The following is a 20,443-nucleotide window of genomic DNA, read 5'->3' on the forward strand; positions in this document are numbered from 1 at the left end:
CTTTGATAAAGGTCGGATTGTAGCCTATCGCGATTTCAGTTTATCGTATCGCGACATTGCTGCTCGCGTTGGTCGAAATCGAATGACTGTTAGCAGAATATGGAATCGGTGGGTTCAGGAGGGTAATACGGAACGCCGCGCTGGATCCAAACGGCCTCGTATCACTAGCAGTCGAGATGACAGGCATCTTATCCGCATGGCTGTAACGGATCGTGCAGCCACGTATCGATCCCTGAGTCAACAGATGGGGACGTTTGCAAGACAACAACCATCTGCACGAACAATTCGACGACGTTTGCAGCAGCATGGACTATCAGCTCGGAGACCATGGCTGCTGTTACACTCGACGCTGTATCACAGACAGGAGCCCCTGCGATGGTGTACTGACCGACGAACCTGGGTGCACGAATGGCAAAACGTCATTTTTCGGATGAATCCATGTTCTATTTACAGCATCATGCTGGTCGCATCCGTGTTTGGCGACATCGCGGTGAACGCACATTGGAAGCATATATTCGTGACACGTCTCGGTCACCTCTTGTTCGAACTGACGGCACTTTCAACAGTGGACGTTACATTTCAGATGTGTTACGACCCATGGTTCTACCCTTCATTCAATCCCTGCGAAACCCTACATTTCAGCAGGATAATGCAAGGCCGCAAGTTGCAGGTCATGTGCAGGCCTTTCTGGACACAGAAAATGTTCGACTGCTGCTCTGGCCAGCACATTCTCCAGATCTCTCACCAATTTGAAACGTCTGGTTAATGGTGGCCCAGCAACTGGCTCGTTACTACTGTTGATGATCTGTGGTATCGTGTTGAAGCTGCATGGTCATCTGTACCTGTACACGCCATCCAAGCTCTGTTTGACTCAATGCCCAGGCGTATCAAGGCCGTTATTAGAGCCAGAGGTGGTTGTTCTGGGTACTGATTTCTCAGGATCTGTGCACCGAAATTGCATGAAAATGTAATCACGTACCAGTTCTAGTATAATAAATTTGTCCAATGAATACCTGTTTATCATCTGCATTTCTTCTTGGTGTAGCCATTTTAATTGCCGTTAGTGTAGTGGTGTGAGTACAGCATTAGTAGTATGCTGCTTCTTGTCACAGTTATGGTCGATTTCGGTTTGTTGGGAAAATTTTAGAAAAGTGTGGTTCATTTGTAAAGGAGACCGCAAACAGGACACTATTACGACCCATTGTTGGGTACCGTACGAGTGTTTGGGATCCGCACCAGGTCGGATTAAAAGAAGACATCGAAGTGGTTCAGAGGCGGTGAGGCGGAACCGGTTTATAGTATTTCGTGACATTAATTACTTATAAGTGATATTTCAGGTAGATCAAAAGAAATTTAAACCAGTTACCTATTGTCAGCGTAACAATTCATTTAATCTCAAAAATGATTATCCCGGCTAATATTTGTCAGTCTGCTAAAGGAATCTCTACTTGACGTTGTGTAGAAATGTTGTCTGTAAAGTCGTGTGAGTGGCAACTTGCATATAATTTATCAGATTTTATACAACTGTTGCGCAAGATGGAAGCAATTTTCTCTAGCAAAAGGAACATTTAGTCACAAAATACTACCGGCTCACAACACTGACGTATGACTCCTATTAAAATATTTCGTCTAAATCGTCCGAAATAATTATTCGTCATACATCAGCAAATAAGTAATTGATATAACGTAACGTGCTGTGAGCACTATTTTTAAGGATTCAGTCTGAGTTGAATTCTGTCTTTTAAAGTAGATTCGGGACTACCAGTGCACATTTACTTCCATTCACTTATATCCAACATCGTTTGTGTTTGTTAAAATTCTCGATTCAAAACTGCCCCGTTGATATTTTTGCGAAGATGGCGGTAGACAGACGATAGTCAATTTATCTATTGTCATTCTCGATGCCTTTTATATCAAGTTAATATATTTAGATAAAACTCTTTAAGTCTTTTATCTCTATTCTTTAGCATTTAAAATTATTTTCAATGAAAATTGGGCTCTGAGCATTATGGGACTTAACAGCTCCTCGTCATCAGTCCCCTAGAACTTAGAACTACTTAAACCTAACTAACCTAAGGACATCACGCACAGCCATGCCCGAGACAGGATTCGAACCTGCGACAGCAGCGGTCGCGCGGTTCCAGACTGAAGCGCCTAGAACCGATCGGCCACGTCGACCGGCTCAATGAAAATTACGTCATATTTTTTATACCAGCTACTAGTAAACTCCGCTGTAAGTTACTAGCGCTAATGGCTGCGCTGCTAATTGCGGAGCTGAAAATTAACACTGAACAACATTAATTAGATTCGATTACAATTGATATAAATACAAATCCACGTCTAGACAATAGCGACTCTATTTTTCAAATAATAATTAACATTATAGTTACAGGTTTTCTCTTTACAGACCTCACACGTCTCGCGTCCGAACAGTTCATCCGTTAGCACAGGAAGAACAACTGAACCACAGTTATCACAGATAACAAAATAGATTGTAATTGTCGTTGTCCATGACTGTAGTTCTCTGATAATAGTTTTAATTCACACAGAAATTAATTACAGAAATAATGAAATAATTATCGTCTTTTTTTACACGATACAGTCTTTTTTTATACGTAATATCGATAACATTTGTTGAAGTTTGTACACTTAGTTCATTTTAACATCTTGTGGCTAGAACATAGTGCCATGGATATTACAGCGGGCTGCTAGATTTGCTACCGGCAGGTTCGAACAACGCGCAACTACTACGGAGATGCTTCGGGAACTTAAATGGGTATCACTGGAGGGAGGCAGACGTTCTTTTCGAGGAGCGCTGTTGAGAAAATTTACAGAATCATTTGAGGCTGACTGCAGAAAGATTCTACTACCGCCAAGGTACATTTCGCGTGAGGACCTCGAAGATAAGTTTTGAGAGGTTAGGGCTCCTACGGGGGCTTGTAAATAGTCGTTTTCCCCTCGCTCTAGTAGTGGTATAGGGTACCCTCTGCCATGCGCTATATGGTGGCTTGAGGAGTATGTAAGTAAATGTATATGTAATTTCAGTGTGAGAGACTAACTCTATAAAAACAGACCAGTTCTTCACAACAGAGTAAGCAGCTGAAACGTTCTGTTCAAAAAGGGGCTCTACTATTTAAGGCAAAGCCATTCGCCCGTGTAAATGTGTCTCATGAATAGAATTATAAGTGCCAAAAGATAAGAAAAAACATATATTACGACTGTAAGTTCGTAGGCTTTCACGGCCACTGTCAGTTTCAATAAATTCATTCTGTATTTTAGAAACATAAAACATTATTAAAAAGCCGACGTTTCGACCGACTTCTGGAATCTAGCAGACAGCAACCTGGAGGAGGACTGCTGGAAAGTCGGTCGAAACATTTGTTTGTTCAAATACATTACGAGAAGTTTCTCGAATAAGAACATTCATATATTTTCACATTTCTTATTCCCAGTTCTGTAGTCACAAAAATGTAAGTGATGTTAGTGATGTTACCTATTTCCAATTTTTCTATAATGCAGTTCGACGCACCTAACATAGCACGACTTCGGTAACAGCTGTCATAAGACTCGAACAACAGCAGAATGGTTTTCGTCACACAGTTATGTAGTGTGTATTAAGCCTTTAGTTATGTATCCTTTCCACCCGCCAGGTTGGCCGAGAGCGCTAATGCGCTGCTTCCTGGACTCGGGTAGGCGCGCCGGCCCCGGATCGAATCCGCCCGCCGGATTAACGACGAGGTCCGGTGTGCTGGCCAGCCTGGATGTGGTTTTTAGGCGGTTTTCCACATCCCTCTAGGTGAATTGCGGGCTGCTCCCCACGTCCCGCCTCAGTTACACGACTCACAGACATTTGAAACACATCCGCACTTTTCCATGATTTACACTAAACATAGACAGATGGGGTACTCTGCTTCCGTCCCAGGGGGGTACGGGGTGGCGGCAGGAAGGGGATCTGGCCACCCCTTCACATTAACATGCCAAATCCGATTGAACCACTCCAACCCCGCGCAAAATGTGGGACAAAGGCGCAAGCGATAGTAGTAGTAGTATTAGTTATGTATGCCTTCCAAAACTTGTATGGTGTTTGTATGCTGACTAACTGTTATTTGTATTCTAAACTGCAACACCTGGCGGTTATTAAGTCTCACGTAAGGATTACCCTCCCTACAGAAACGACTAAGTCTCAACAAAAAATGATACAATCTCACTATTATCATTTATTATTTTATTCAAAGCTGTCATTTTTCAGCAGCTGTAGTATATATTTCAGAATAAAATTCAGTCGTCAGTTGCAAGTATATTTTTATTTCGCTTTACCTGTTTCGACAAATTGGTCATCTTCAGGAGTGATTCAGTCACTGAAAATTATCAGTCTGTCGATCTGTGTTTGCAATAGTTATATACAGTATGTACATTTTGGGACATATTATGGCATTATACTTCAGTGAAGAAGATATTAACATCTGTTACACCTATACTAACTAGGTTTCTGTATTACACTTGTTATACTTTACATAAATATATAGCCAAGATCTGAAGATTTAGAATATTCCTAATTTTTTAGGATTATGAAGATGACAAATTAATTTGTCGAAACCGACAAATAAAATAAAAATATACTTGAACTGACAACTGAATTTTATTATGCAATTCTGAGTTATGCAGACATCCATACTGTATTAACGCAATGGAGCATTTGTTTAATTCCTGAAATATATATCGCCTATTTGCTAACTTTTCTTTCCGGTAATCCAATTGGAATCCTCCTAGCATCCTCCTGGCCCAGAGCTAGCTTCATAGGCAAGATATAAACCTAAAATTGTGCAGTCATGCATGACGTTATAATTCATTGTGGTGACTTTGTAATACCACAGGATCACAAAACATGTAAGCATAATATCGAGTAGCTGCACTCTTGTTGATATCGCTGCAACCTACCTTCAGTAATCTGAAAATACTTTACTGATGCAAAGAATGGTTCATTTACGAACATCTAATACGAGCAGAATTCTTTGTAATTGAGATAGGTAATTTGACTAGGCACGGAAATATTAAGTTTAATTACTTCTACGTAAGTCATTCGTGCGCGGGCTCAGGGGAGTACACGTCTGCTGTCTCACAAAACCGGTGCCTCATTTAATCAAATTATGGTAGGTACGAATCTGAAATATAACTATGAGATTTGTGTTGACTTAATGATTACTATTCGATCTCAAGAACATAAAATTTTTAAATAGACCATTCAGATTAAGATTACTTACAAACGTGCTGCTCTCAAAACATTCATAAAAAGACCAGTTCTTTAACATACGCCTGAAAATCATGAAAAAGGAAAGGCCTTTTTGGTGACTGAAATACAGTGTTACTAAACACATAATGTAACTCTCTTGCAGTTCCTCCACTCTCTTTCCGGTACAGTTTTTTGAGTGTAAAAAATAATTACCTCTCGAGACCACCGGAAACACTGCTCTGTGGGGCAACGAGTGGAGATACAAATTAATACCATTATATCACCAATATCAGGAAACACGTTATTACCGATGACACAGTCATTCACGCTTGTGAAGTTAAATTTGTTACAATAAGAGACATTTCAAAACCAGTCAAGTCTGAATCTGAAATTAGGTGACGAAAATTTTGTACTAGACAGGGACCCGTGATTGCCATCCAAAAACAGTTGTCCCTTTTTACCGACCACGAAAGATCATAAACATGGTTTCACCCACAAATAACAAAGTACGAGGCCTGTTCAGAAAGTAAGCTCCGATTGATTGCCAAATCGAAACCATAGTGAACATCAGAAATGTTTTACTTGTAACAATTAGCTACACCTTTCAGCTACTTCTCTACGTAGTCGCCGTTCTGACTTAGACTTTTGTCATAGCGTTGTACCAACTTTTCAATAGCCTCATCATAGAAGGCAGCCGCCAGTGCTTTCCGCCAATTCTCCACGCTGGCCTACACCTCGTTGTCTGTGTCAAAATGTTGTCTTCAAAGACAGCGGTTCATGTGACCGGAGATGAAACTCAGGGGGAGACAATTGCGGACTGTATTGTGGGTAATCTCACATTTCCATTTGAAAACGATACAGGAGCATCTTCATTGCCCCTGCAGAATGCGGCTGAGAATTGTCTTGAAGAAGAAACAGCACGACAGTTATGTAATGTTAGCTGCATAGCTTCAGGCGAAATTTCTCACCAGGCCCTCGTACTTTGCGGCAGACACTATTTTCTAGACATCTTTACGCACTCACTGCGAGCTCAGAAATGAGAAGAGCGACGTGATGCTAACTGGGGTTATACTAGAGACACTACCCAACACATCTGTGCAAAGCTTTATCGGATTTTCATAGTCGTTTTCATTTCGCGATCGATCGGAGCTTACTTTCTGAACGCCCCTCGTATGTGCATGTTTAACCTTGAAATGATGTAACGTAAAGTTTTCTCTTGTACGAAATTCAAACCCAGCATCTAATCGGTTTTTCAACTAACAGAACCAAGTATTAGATATCAAATTTCTTCAGCAGTAGCGATGTGATTGAAACTGTAACAATGAGATGAAAAGTTTTGACTTATCGGGATTCCAATCCGGCACCTGTCGGCACGAATAGACGTTACATATCGGTTTATTTTTACATATTGGTTTATTTCGCAGTAGCCAGGAATGACGTAACGAAAAGTTCTATGCTGACTGGGATTCAAACCCAGGATAAGTCGCCTTTTTGACCACACACGAGAAGCGTTACCGACCTCATTTTCACCTGTAGCTAGAAATGGCATTTTTGAACCAAAAATGATGTGGTGAAAAGTTCTGTGACTGGAAGTCGAGACCTGTACCTGTTGTTATTGATGACAACAAATGACGAGACGTTACAAATTATAACTATTTTCCGCCGGTAGTTTGGTGTGCACATGCCACAGTTTGAAACTGCATACTGAAAATTATTGTAACGGATCAGGATTCGAAACCAGATATGTGCCTTTTGTGGAGACCTTGAGCAGTTTGGAATTTAGTTCAGTCGGTGTTACAGGAGGTAGGGAGGGAGTGTGAATGCCGAATGGTTGCTTGAAGTGTAAATCGATCCCCGAACTAAACCACATTAAGAACCATTCCAACAGAGCACCAAACTCCACACATTGCTAGCTCATGATTGTGTCTTAACAGCCGACGCGCTACGCCAGTTGTGAATTCTGGCTTCCTATTGTAGATTACAACCTGTTCAATACATTCATTTTCTTCTTCGACTGCATCGCCAGTCACCAGCAGCCGCAGTTACCCAACACGTACTTCTGACTTGATTTCGTTGCTGTGGTCTTCAGTCTGAATACTGGTTTGATGCAGCTCTCCATGCTAGTCTACCCTGTGCGAGCCTCGTCATCTCGGTTCAAATGGCTCTGAGCACTATGGGACTTAACGTCTGAGGTCATAAGTCCCCTGGAACTTAGAACTACTTAAACCTAACTAACCTAAGGACTCACACACATCCATACCCGAGGCAGGATTCGAACCTGCGACCGTAGCGGTCGCGCGGTTCCAGACTGAAGCGCCTAGAACCGCTCGGCCACTCCGGCCGGCCTCTTCATCTCGGAATAATCTACATCTTTCTGAATCTGCTTACTGTATTCATCTCTTGGTCTCCTCTATGATTTCACTGATTTTCTTGCTATTCCCGGTCTACATTTTATATCCTTTATACCTTGACCATCATCATTTATTTTGGTGCACAAAATAACAAAAGTCATCTACTACTCTGTGTCTCGGTTCCTAATCTGATTTCTTTAGTATCGCCTGATTTAATTCAACTATTTTCCATTACCCTTGTTTTGATTTTGTAAGTGTTTATCTTATGTCCTCCTTTCAAGACACTGTCCATTCTGTTCAACTGCTCTTTCTAGCCCTTTGTTGTCTCTGATAGAATTACAATGTCATTGACAAACTTCAAAGTTTTTATTTCTTCTCCCTGAATTTTAATTATATTCTAATTTTTTCTTTGGTTTCCTTTACTGCTTGTTCAATGTACACATTGAATAATATCGGGGTGACTTGATTTTATAATCACTAAAATAAAATCACTTAACGGCAATAAGCACGAAATGACAACTCCGTATGGTTGCGGAAATGTCTACAGGGATGTTGTGATGAGTCAAAAGGAAATAGGTATTTGAAGAGTCGTCACGGTAATCTCTTTCGTCGTAATATATTGTCGCAGTGGTCGAATTATAAATTAGATGTACTGAATGTGGATTTGGTGGTATTATAAAATGTTGATTATATGTGTCGTTTCGAAAAAAAAAATGTTGCAGTGTACGAATGTTGATGCCTGACTGAGATTCAGAATTGAGCGGCAAAGAAACTACTATGGGCAGACAACGTCATCGGTTCGAGTAGAAAAAACTATGTTGATAGGAGCTGGCCACGAGAAGAAGAATAGAAGGCTGTCTAAAAAGGAATTAAATGTTTAACGTCATCGCTCTATATTTGTTTAGTAAATGGTTTCTAAATGGTTTCACATGGGATTGAGTCAGCAGTGGTTGAACAACGCTTGGGGAGAGTCAAAGTAGAAGAGCCTCTCAGTACATGTGACGTGTGACTAGCCATTGCTAACTATATTGGTGCTAACTGCAGGGGAATATTAGCACTTGCTGTGAGAAGTGAATTCTGTTTTTTTTTTTGGTACGAGTACTGTTTGGCTAGATATGGTCCAAGGATAGATGCTGCAAGTTACCGCCTGTGAATACTTAGTAAATGGTTACCGTGTGGTCAGTTAAGTAATAGGAGAGATCTATCTATTTGTCGTACGTCCGACCTTTGTGTTTGCATAGTCAGTGTACTGGTGTGTGAAACCTTAACTTACCACTTAGCGCACAAATGGACAAAACATCTGAACTGTCTTGGCAAGCCCAGGGTGTCAAACAGACATTCGAAATAAATATGACCTTGCCCCTGTAAGGTCATTAGAATTGCTGCTGTCACGTATCTATAATGCATGAATTAACAAAAGTGAAAGTTTGGGGTCCATTGTAGAAAGACAACACGGCTATTCCTTTTTATATTCTACATATAATTTATCAACTGTTGCTTTCTGGGGTCAAGTGATTAACAACAATCATATTCAATTACTTATGCAGTGGAAATATATATCAGGGTTCCACAGCTGAAAGTAGCCCGCCTCAACTTTGAATACGAATGCAATTTTTCGACTTCTAAAGTAAAATAAACAGCTACAACAATGGACATGTTTAGGCAATAATCCATTTTAGAATTCTTCTATCAGAATTTTAGTTTTTTCATCAGTAAAGTTAGACGTTCCATTTGCACTCTGCAAAATAACTTTCTAAATATCAGAAAAAATTGAAATTGTGGAAGCATATGTGAAAACAGATTCGATTAAGCAAACTCAAATTTTCGGGGTCAAATTTCCGGATAGAAGACTACCAGCAAAGAGAGCAATACAGAGTCTGTGTTAAAACTGGCGCACCTATGGATCAGTACAAAATTTGAAGCGAAAAAGAATTTCTTCACTTCGCACACCAGAAGCTATTGCAGACATTCGCCGAAGAACTATTCAGAGGAGAATGAAGTCTACACGTAAATTGGCCCAAAAGGCGCGTAGAAGTAGGAGGACTTACCAGTGGACGTTGTCTTAATCTGGCACCATACAGTGAGACGGTTGTACAGCAGTTACGGGAGGATGACAAATGACGGTCAGAAACAGCAGTTTGTTAGACCCTTCAGATTAAATCATGAGTGATGAAGTATGGTTTCATCTTCCCGGTCACGTGAATTCACAGAATACGAAGTACTGGCCAACGGAGAACCCCAACATTGTGTGTCGGCAACCACTCCATGATGAAAAAAATCGGTGTAACAGAAACGGGCATTATTGAAACGATGTCTTTTGACAGTACTGCCATCACTGTTGCTTTTATGGAAATTTTTTTATAGATTTTGTGCTCAACTAACTTGAATATGAAAGACATACTGCTTTTTCTATCAAGATGAGGCAACATGCCTAAGATATACCCGGAAAGAATCCATGATGTCTCCACTGAGGAATGAATTATCAGCAAACATTTATGGCCACCACGTTCCTTCCTGAAGGAACATTTGATGAGCAAGGTCTATGAAACAAATCGACCAAAATTCTGGTTGAAATGACTCTGAGCACAATGGGACTTAACTTCTGAGGTCATCAGTCCCCCAAAATTCTGGAACTGAAAGACAACATCAATCGTGAAGTTACCGCTATCGATATCCGTGTGCCAATTAGCATCGATCAATCGATCGCTAGATCGCAGTAGCGCGGCACGATCTTTGATGGTTCTCCGCACCAGGAGCTATGACCGACACGATAGTGACAGTTGGAATATGCGGACTTAAGTGGAAGGAGTACTCGCGGGGTGCGAGGTCGGTTAACGTCCGCTGTCTGTGGTGATAGTAAACGGGTTTTGTGGGCACAGACCTCATCACGCGAAGACAGTGTTTTGGTTTGTCTGTGGTGGCGATGAGACGCTGCAGGTTTTCTTGTGCTGAGCGTGTGGATATTCTATGTGCCACTTTGCAACCGATTCATCAGATATTTTTGATGAGACTCTTTCTGTGACTTCTGCGCCTTGTTTTGTTAAAGTCGTAGCGCTGCGACAAGTTTCTCCTTCCTGGAAAGTCTACTGTGGTTGTTGTTTATGAAGGGTTGCTCCGGATGAACTGAAGTTTACCTTAACGGAAACAACTCTATTTCATTACAGACATAGTTGTATGTGTTTGTGAAACGTGTGAAAGTTACAGAGCTAGTGGAGTTACGTTAATCATATGTGCCTGTTTAAATTGGTCTTATTTAGAGTGGATTACCGTGGATCATTTTGAGGGTTGAACTGTGTGTTGTTCTTTCTTTTAAATACAGTGAAGTCTAATTTAATCAGAGTCCCTTTTCATTGTAATCATCTTTGTTAAGCATTTGTAAAACATTTTAGTGGAGTGATTCTAATTTAATTAGAGTGCCTTTTCACTCTAAGTATTTTAGATGGGTATTTTTAAAACATTTCGCTGGGATTCGCGTTTTGCTTGGGTTGTCAGCAGACCTGCCCTGAGAATTTCTATGGTATAATGTGCTAAAATAAGAATGTATTTTTCTTCTGTAGCTGTTACTGGCAGCCTGGTAAACAAAGTTTGACATCTGTGATTCGGTTGCTTAGCTATTTGAAATAGTGGAGTTTATGTTCGTAAGAGCTGCTCGATTCGTAACTTACGGCTAGTGTCTTACTGCACAACGTGTTAGGAGTCAGAGAGTTTGAATTTTCTTCCATTCTAAAATAGTGTTTAATGGCTGTTCTTCCTGCATAATTAGTACAAGTCTGCTAATTAATTTGGGTGGCACGTAAGCCTTATTGGTTTTGTCATTCCCGTAATCAGAGTGCTACCGAGTTGTTAAGTACTTTGTTGCTTATCACCATACTCGCAGATTGGGCAGATTTTTTTTTTATTTATTTATGTTTGTTTCTTCAATGTTTGGCGGTGCACTGTTATTAGTTTTCTATGGTTGGTTCTTAGTTCGTTGTCGTTCACGCTGAACGCGATCTGCCCCATCCACTAGGACACCCGTGGCTGGTGGGTCACACCGCCCACACTGACCATCGGATTATCCCTCCTGTAGCGGGGCTGAACTGTATCGATATAAAACTTCCTGGCAGATTAAAACTGTGTGCCGGACCGAGACTCGAACTCGGGACCTTTGCGGAAGTAAAGCTGTGAGGAAAGGCCATGAGTCGTGCTTGGGTAGCTCAGTTGGTAGAGCACTTGCCCGTGAAAGGCGAAAGTCCCGAGTTCGAGTCTCGATCCGGCACACAGTTTTAATCTGCCAGGAAGTTTCATATCAGCGCACACTCCGCTGCAGAGTGAAAATCTCATTCTGTATCGATGTAACTTCTACCAGTTCTGAATGTACGTCACCAAAGGGTGGTGACGGTACTGTTAATTGTCACCAAATCTGCTGCAGTCATTTAAGATATTATATTTGAAAGCCAATTGAAAAATTTTGCAAATTTTGGCGTTTTTGATTATTAACATGCAGCTTGACTGACTGCTTCATTTCTTACTTATTTGAAAAATTTTATTCTGACAATTACTAATCTCATACCCTCGTTAATATTCGAAATGTTGTTTAATTTCTTACTTGTTTTTAAAAGCTATTTTACTGGGGACATATTGGTTGTTGGCTCTTATTTAAATTAAATATTAAGCATGTTTTCTACAGTGAACGCTACTCTCTTGTCTTAATGCCCAGCCATAATTCTCAACAGCGTATTAAGATGATTTAGGGTAATTACAAGCAGTTCATTATGTATATCGGAACGGTCGACAAGAGTTTTGAGTTTGCAGTAGCTCGTTCACTATCATCGACTGCTTCTCTGTATGAATGCTAAAATAAAGGATCGGTGCGTTAAGCTGAAATAAAGCTCTGACTCGTGTTTTATTCTTAAACAAGAAAGAAAAGTAAAAGATATTATTAATAGAATTATTTGAACGAAAAAAATAGAAAACTGAGTTAAAGGAATCATAACTGAATTGTCAATTACAGAAGTACTTTCATGCTAACCTTTAACTGAGAAAGTCATAAAAAGTCAAAGAAGTGTTGTTTAACAGCAGCCTGAAATATTATTGTAAAAAAGTTTTCTTCTTGAAAAATACGAAATATTCAAATCAGTTTTCCTAACTTAAGGGTAGGAGGTAACGATAGTAGTACAGAGCGGTTATTTGAAAGAGAAACACATAGACATAGAGTAGAAATATCTCCAGAGTGAGCAGTGCGTTCTGCGCATGTTGTCAACATAAAACTGGAATTGCCACGTGACCTCAGGACGCCGCTGTTTGTTTAACGTCACGTCAAAACATTCCACAATGTATTTCATATGGCAACATTCATTCTTAGAAGACGTCAAAGTACCGTCGCTTCACGTTACGTCACGATATGTCAAGGTTCCTCGGGAAGAGAGTTATAACGTTATCGTCATCTGCGTATATCTTTCGTGAACGTATTTTCTCCGCGCTCACTCCTGTTATGGTAGTGGATATCATGCTTTTCTTTCTTCGTAATTTTTATTTTGTTATTATGCTTTGTTTTGTGGCAAACTGCAAATTCTTGATGACGACTTGGCTACTTTTTCCATAGAGCGTCCTTCAGCAGGCGAGTTGAGATGTTGGAAAATGAAAAATTGTTTAAATCTTACAATAACAGTACAGAATTGACGTCCACAATGTGTACAAGTAAGGACATAAGTTGACGAAACAATTTCCATTAAATAACGTTTTAAACAAAAAGGTCAGATTTAATGAAGGAGAAAAATACAATTATTTATGACGTTATTAGTTACGGATGGGAAGGACACACCCATGGTCCAGGGGTAGCGTCTTTGGTTACTAATAAAAACGTCCTCGTTGCGATCAGCCAGCGCTTAAATTCTGAATAATAATCAGCACTTACGACAGAACAAGTCACCGTCATTCTGCTAACGGCCTTGTCAAAAAGGTCAGAAGAGCGGGCGCAGGCTGAGCACGCGCTCTTGCCTATGGCGTGGGAAACTGCCCCTGAAGGCGGAAGAGTCAGCAATGATCAACGGCAGGACAGTGCAGAAGGCAATGGAAACCACTGCATTAAAGACACACAATGTGTTCTGTAATTGAAGAAGTGTCATGATATGTATTTGTTTGTTCTGCAGTGTGTCTTGGATTGAGAGTAGCCCATAGTTGTTAGTACGTCTACTTTGATGCCACGTGATTCTGTTGCTTGGTAATCCACTAGTGTGCACTCGCTTGGGATGCGATGTTATGAACTGAAGTGGTAAAGCCAGTGAGTGGCACTGTACCCGGTGGCAATGTCATGGTACTGTATCGGGTACTGAGTACAAATTTCAAATCTAATTGTGATTTTGTGAAGTGTATTTATTCTAACCTACGTTGATGTGTTTTAGTCATAATTGAATTACGTAAGGCTAAAACTGAGTGAAATTTTCTGCTTTGTTTAAGCTCACGTTAACTAGTGTTCCTTAAGGCGTTTTAGCAATACTCCTTCATGCCTAAGGGGGTTTAACTGGAACTGCTCTGTTTGTACCTGCACCTTGTCAGTGACATGTACTCGCTTATCATGTTACCGAGACAGAGGCGTATGAATTTCTTGTGTACGACAAAATCCATTCTAATTATCTCTGCCAATCTTAGCGAGTTTCTCCTGATATGATTAAAAGCCTTGTTAAGGCGTATATATATGGTTTATTTATTGAAGTTTGGCCTTAACTATTTGTTTTATCTACGGTTACGAGTTGCATTTATCTTGCTAAAGCGAGTCTCATCATTTGTTAGTGTATATTCTGTTATTGTTTGAGCGTAGTGCCTCGCGTGTGATTTATGTTCTCAGTTGATTGCGAAACACGCGAGTCTACCGGGGTGTTTGCTGCCGTGACTTCTGAGCCGCGACCTTGGCGGCATCCTGCCCAGTGCCAGAGGTCTAAGCTATCGTCGCGGGAGCGCTTTGCCGCGTCGTCTGTCATACCTAGCAAAAGTTGAATAGTTGTCTTGCTCCTTGGAGCTATACCTGGATTGAGCGACTGCCGCCAGGGCTGTAGGCTGTGGAGTTGAGCGGGATTAACTCCTCAACTTTTGTAAATTACTGTTCTGTAGTAACTGTTCCTCATAAAATCGGATGTGCTCTGTATTTGGTTTCCCTTTATTGAACTATTCAAATTTTATTCTTACTGTTTGTAAACTCAGATGCTTTATGTTTATTGAATACTGTTTCCTTTTGCTTATATTGGAAAATTTCGGTGGTTTGTCACTTTATATGTCACAATAATTCTGATGGTTTTCATGTTATTAATCGGGAATTTAATTGATCACTATGATTTTCTTAGATAAATGTAATTTGGTGAAAACGACGAACTATCTGATGAGTCTCCTTCTACATGTTGATGTTTGATCCTTTCCTATCCTGAACCTGTTACCAGGTTTCACTTGCTACTGAGGAGATTCCGAGTAATTGTTAGACAACATCAGAAACTTACTGTGAGATACGCATTGTGTTCACACTGAACGTGTAGTGTGTGTATTGTCATTTACCATCTGCAAAGAAGCCAGTTCAATTAACACGTATTTTATGGTCATACGATAGGCATCTAAAGACACATTTTGTATACTCTGGTGTACTATTTTTAACTATAACATTATGACCTAATCCAGACTTCCGATTTCACGCATACATACGAAGTGTTCTAGAACACTGGAATCTCCCATTACCGCCAATTCGGATGCGCAAGCGTAAATAATTTTCTCCGCAACTTAAATAACTTCTTAATTAAAGTCATGTTTGTTTGTCTTCCTAGCACCCTGTGTGGTTCTTTAGTGAACGCAGAAGCAAGGAAGAGAGAATTCAAATATTAATTTATTCTACATCTAATATAAAATAGCAAAAATAATATAAATTTTGTTGCTGTTCTTGCAGCGTTAGTTGCTAAAAGTAGCTTTGAATCTTGAAACATATACATATAGAAAACATTTATAAATCTGACACTCTTCAGTGTAACGTATGCTCAGAAGACCACGAGTCCTGCCCACTAGGAAACTCTGTAAACGTTATTGAACTGGCAAACTCATGTAATTTGTGAAAGGGCAAGAATGTTCGAGCTTAAGTACATCCGGCGCTGGAGCTCCAGAAAGGGGATGCTTGCATTCCATTGCCATTGCCATCGTGGCGGCTGTAAGAAGTGCGGCGGCGCAACTGGCGGCGCACGTATTTTAAAGCGAGGACGACTGGATGGCGGCAAATACCGCAATCTTGAGCTGGAGCGGAGTAGCCTTAGAGCTTAGACGAATAATCGGGGTATTCGCAGACGTTTATAATTCCGTTGCTTGGAGTAACTAATAGCGCCTTCTGCCACATTGTCAACAGTAACGTATGGTTTGCTACTCGAATTACATGTAACATCCGTTGTGAGTAATATGTACTGATATCGGCCTCGCGTAATTAACTACAGTTTTAAGCAAATTGCTGCCAAGTTTTACGTTGTGTAATACAACAGGACAAAGAGAACTGGCGTTCTACAGATCGGAGCGTGGAATGCCAGATCCCTTAATCTGGCAGGTAGGTTAGAAAATTTAAAAAGGGAAATGGATAGGTTAAAGCTAGACATAGTGGTTATTAGCGAACTTGGGTGGCAGGAGGAACAAGACTTCTGGTCAGGTGAATACAGCGCTATAAATACAAAATCAAATATGGGTAATGCAGGAGTAGGTTTAATAATGAATAAAAAAAAATATGAGCGCGGGTAAGCTACTACGAACAGTGTAGTGAACGCATTATTGTAGTGAAGAGAGACACGAAGCCCGCGCCTACCAAAGTAGTGCAAGTGTATATGCCAGCTAGCTTCGCAGATCACGAAGAGGTTTAAGAATGTATGATGACATAAAAGAATTATTTAGACAGTGAAGAGAGACAAAAATTCAACAGTCATAGGGGAATGGAATCTGATAGCAGGAAAAGCAAGAGAAGGAAAAGTAGTAGATGAATGTGGAATGGGGATAAGGATTGAAAGAGGAAGCTGCCTGGTAGAATTTTGCACCGAGCATAACTCAATCATAGCTAACACTTGGTTTAAGAATCATGAAAGACTGTATATGTGGAAGAGGCTTGGAGACACTGGATGGTTTCAGATACATTATATAATGGTAAGACAGAGATTTAGGAACTAGGTTTTAAATTGTAAGACATTTCCAGGTGCAGATGTGGACTCTGACCACAATCGATTGTTTAGGAATTGTAGATTAAAACTGAAGAAAATGCAAAAAGGTAGGAATATAAGGAGATGGGACCTGGATAAAGCGAAAGAACCAAAGGTTGAAGAGAGTTTGAGAGAGCATTAGGGAACGACTGACAAGAACAGAGGAAAGAAATCCGGTAGATGAAGAATGGGTAGCTTTGAGAGATGAAATAGTGAAGGCAGCAGAGGACCAAGTAGGTAAAAAGACGAGGGCTAGTACAAATCGTTGGGTAACGGATACTGAAATTAATTGTTGAAAGGATAAAATATAAAAATGCAGTAAATGAAGCAGGCAAAAACGAATACAAACGCCTCAAAAATGAGATCGACAGGAAGTGCAAAGAGACTAAGCAAGGATGGCTAGAGGACAGATGTATGGATGTAGAGGTACATATCACCAGGGGTGAGACAGATACTGCCTACAGGAAAATTAAAGAGACCTTTGGAGAAAAGAGAACCACTTGTATGAATATCAAGGGCTCAGATGTAAAAGCAGTTCTAAGCAAAGAACTGAAGGCAGAAAGGTGGAAGGGGTATGAAGGGTGAGTCACCCAACATTGCCACTGGAAACACCTCCCAGACCACAACAAACATTGAATAACCAATTTCACAAACCGAAAGCGAGGAGAGGGGCTGGTGGAACTGGTTAATACAAACCACTGAGAAATGCACGGATGTATGATTTTTAACACATATTCCTGTTTTTTAAATAGAAACAAATAGTTAACCAATGCCGTCTGTTACATTCTAAAATGTTAACTACATCCTGAGTAATTTGTAACGTAAAGTTGACGCTTAAAATCACAGACGTTTAGTCGCGCGTTGTAAGAAACAAGATCTGTAAGGGTATGTTTACGAAGACTGCGATCTTTACGAATTTGGCCGTCTCAGTGTCTGCATGTAACGCTGGCTGAATTAATTCTTGTACTCACAGTAACTGCAGTACACAGCGTTACCGGACGTCTGTAATAGTGTACTGTACACAAGTAAGAACAGAAGAACAGAAGGTGTACTGTACACAAGTAAGAACAGACGTACGCACAGTAGGAACGTGAGATGGTCGCAAGTACAACAGTGTGTGCCGTGTTGTAAGAACTGTGAAAATGGTTTATTCTAACTCTGAAAAGGCAGAGATGATACTTATCTATGGCGAGTGCAGACAAAATGCAGCTGCAGCCTGCAGGTTGTATGCATAAAGTTACCCAGACAGAGGTCATCCAACGCGCCGTACATTTGAAACCATCTACAAACAATTGTATGCAACAGGTATGGTCGTTATACGCAAACGAGTCCGTAACAAACCCATCACAGGAGACGAAGGTGCAGTTGGAGGGATAGCTGCTGTTGCCGTCAACCCACACATCAGTTCACGTGACATCGCTAGAGGCAGTGCAATGAGTCAAAGTTGTATAATGCGCATACTTCATCGTCACTAATTTCACCCGTATCATGTGTCGCTGCATCAGCAATTACATAGAGACGATTTTAATAATCGAGTGAATTTCTGTCAATGGGCATTAGCAGAGAATGTGTTGCACTTCTACCTGTTTACCAATGAATCAGGTTTCACAAACCACGGTGCAGGGAATTTTCGAAACATGCATTACTGGTCCTTGGACAATCCTCGCTGGCTTCGTAGAGCGACAGCGACCGTGGAATGTAAATGTATGGTGCGGTGTAACTGGCGACCATTTAATTGGTCCTCACTTCATTGAAGGCACTCAAACAGCTGCAACATACACCGAGTTTCTACAAAATGATCTGTCAACACTAATAGAAAAAGTCTCGCTGTAAACGCCTAGACGTATGTGGTATCAACATGATGGTGCTTCTGCATATTCTGCAATGAACACTAGGCTGAGCCTTGACGGGCGTTTCATAGGACGTGGCGAACGCATAAATTGGACAGCCCCTTCTCCTGATCTTACACCTTGTAAGGGGTTCACCACCCTGCTGGAGCAAATGGAATCTCGATGTATTGCTCACTTGCTAGAACGACAGTTCACAGGCGCTACCTGCGACATAAAATGTCTTTGACCCTGTCAAAAGAGAGCTGCAATAGAGTCGCGGGTCAGAGCAATCTCTGAGGTAGTTGTAGTCGCTTGCCGCTACAGTGTAGTTATAGTCTGTCGCTGGTACAGCGCAGTTTATAGTTAGTAGTTGTTCGAGTCACAGTGCAGAATAAATTGTAAAATTTTATTATAGGGAACTGAATAATAATTGTGATCAGCCGGAATGGATGGAATGAGATGATGATGAGCACATGAATAATTGTTAAGGTAATGAAAAATCAACAGTGTTATTAAGTCAACCATCTATTGTAAGGTAAATTTTATTATTTTTATTAGCATGCGCGTAGTTAAGTCACTTGTCTGAGATGTAAATATGAAATTGTATCAATCTTTTCTTTTGTGATTCGTCAGCGACAGTCGACCAAGATTTGTAATATATTCAATTTTCCCGTGTAATGGATTGTAGGTCTTTACCAATGACGTAAAAAATTATCTGAATATAATTGTTTTTAGCAGTCAACTAGAAATGTATAATTTCCCCTTAAGTCATTGACAGTCCTGATCCAGTCATTTATCTAAATTAAAATGTTCCAGAATTTTTGTCAGATCATAGTCATCAGACGACCAGCTGTGCAGCTGTGTCACTAAGTAAATTCATTTTTTCTAGTAATTCATATCTCGGACAAATGTTATCCATTATTAGTAGATAGGCCAGCATTGCACTAAGCTGTGCCATTGACGAGCAGATATATAGATAGCGTTATCCGGCTACACCATCACGAGGTAAGAATTTTTCAGTTTGTTTCTCACAGACAGATTCAGATTGATTTCACAGGGCCATGGCGTAGCGCTGCTTACGTCAAAATTTATCAGTTTTTCATGAGTTAAGATTTATCAGTTTTCATACGTCGCAATTTAATTATTTTTATTTTTTATTTTCTGTTTGGTAAGATTACACATCATTATTTTATATATTTTTTTTATTTATACGGGAAGGTTACAACTTTTAGACTTCTTTCTGTGAGATACGTTAAACGAGAACGTGTACCGTGCTGTGCCTATAACCCCTGAAGATATGAAACAACGTATTGAGACAGCCAGTGGCAACATTGCACTAGACGTGCTCCGTCGTGTAAGACATTCATTACGTGGTAGAGTGCAGATGTGTGCAGGAAATGTTAGACACCGCTTTCGAGATTTATTGGCCTGAAATGTCAGGACACACTCTTTTACATTCTGTAATTGAAAACAAAAAACAAATCTGTAAGTTTAACTACATTCTCTTGTTAATGCACATTTCCTTCTAACAAATCAGTGCCGTACAGTATTCATCAGAGAAAAAGACTAATAAAAATATTAACGTGTGGGCGTTACGTGCTGTTCATGTCTTTTCTGTACCTACGTTAAATCGCTGTTCTTTTTGTATCCGTAATTAATTCGTTTCTCTCCGACACACACGATTGAACTGTTCAGGAATTACTCAAGCGTCAACTTTACGTTAAAAATTACTCTGGATGTAATTAACGTTTTAGAATATAAGAAGCGGCGTTGATTAAGTATTTTTTTCTATTGTCAATTGTGCTAAAAATAACAGGATTCTATTTAAAAAATACATAAGTATTTGTTGAA

Source organism: Schistocerca piceifrons, chromosome 5, assembly GCF_021461385.2.
Source record: "Schistocerca piceifrons isolate TAMUIC-IGC-003096 chromosome 5, iqSchPice1.1, whole genome shotgun sequence".
Classification (NCBI taxonomy): domain Eukaryota; kingdom Metazoa; phylum Arthropoda; class Insecta; order Orthoptera; family Acrididae; genus Schistocerca; species Schistocerca piceifrons.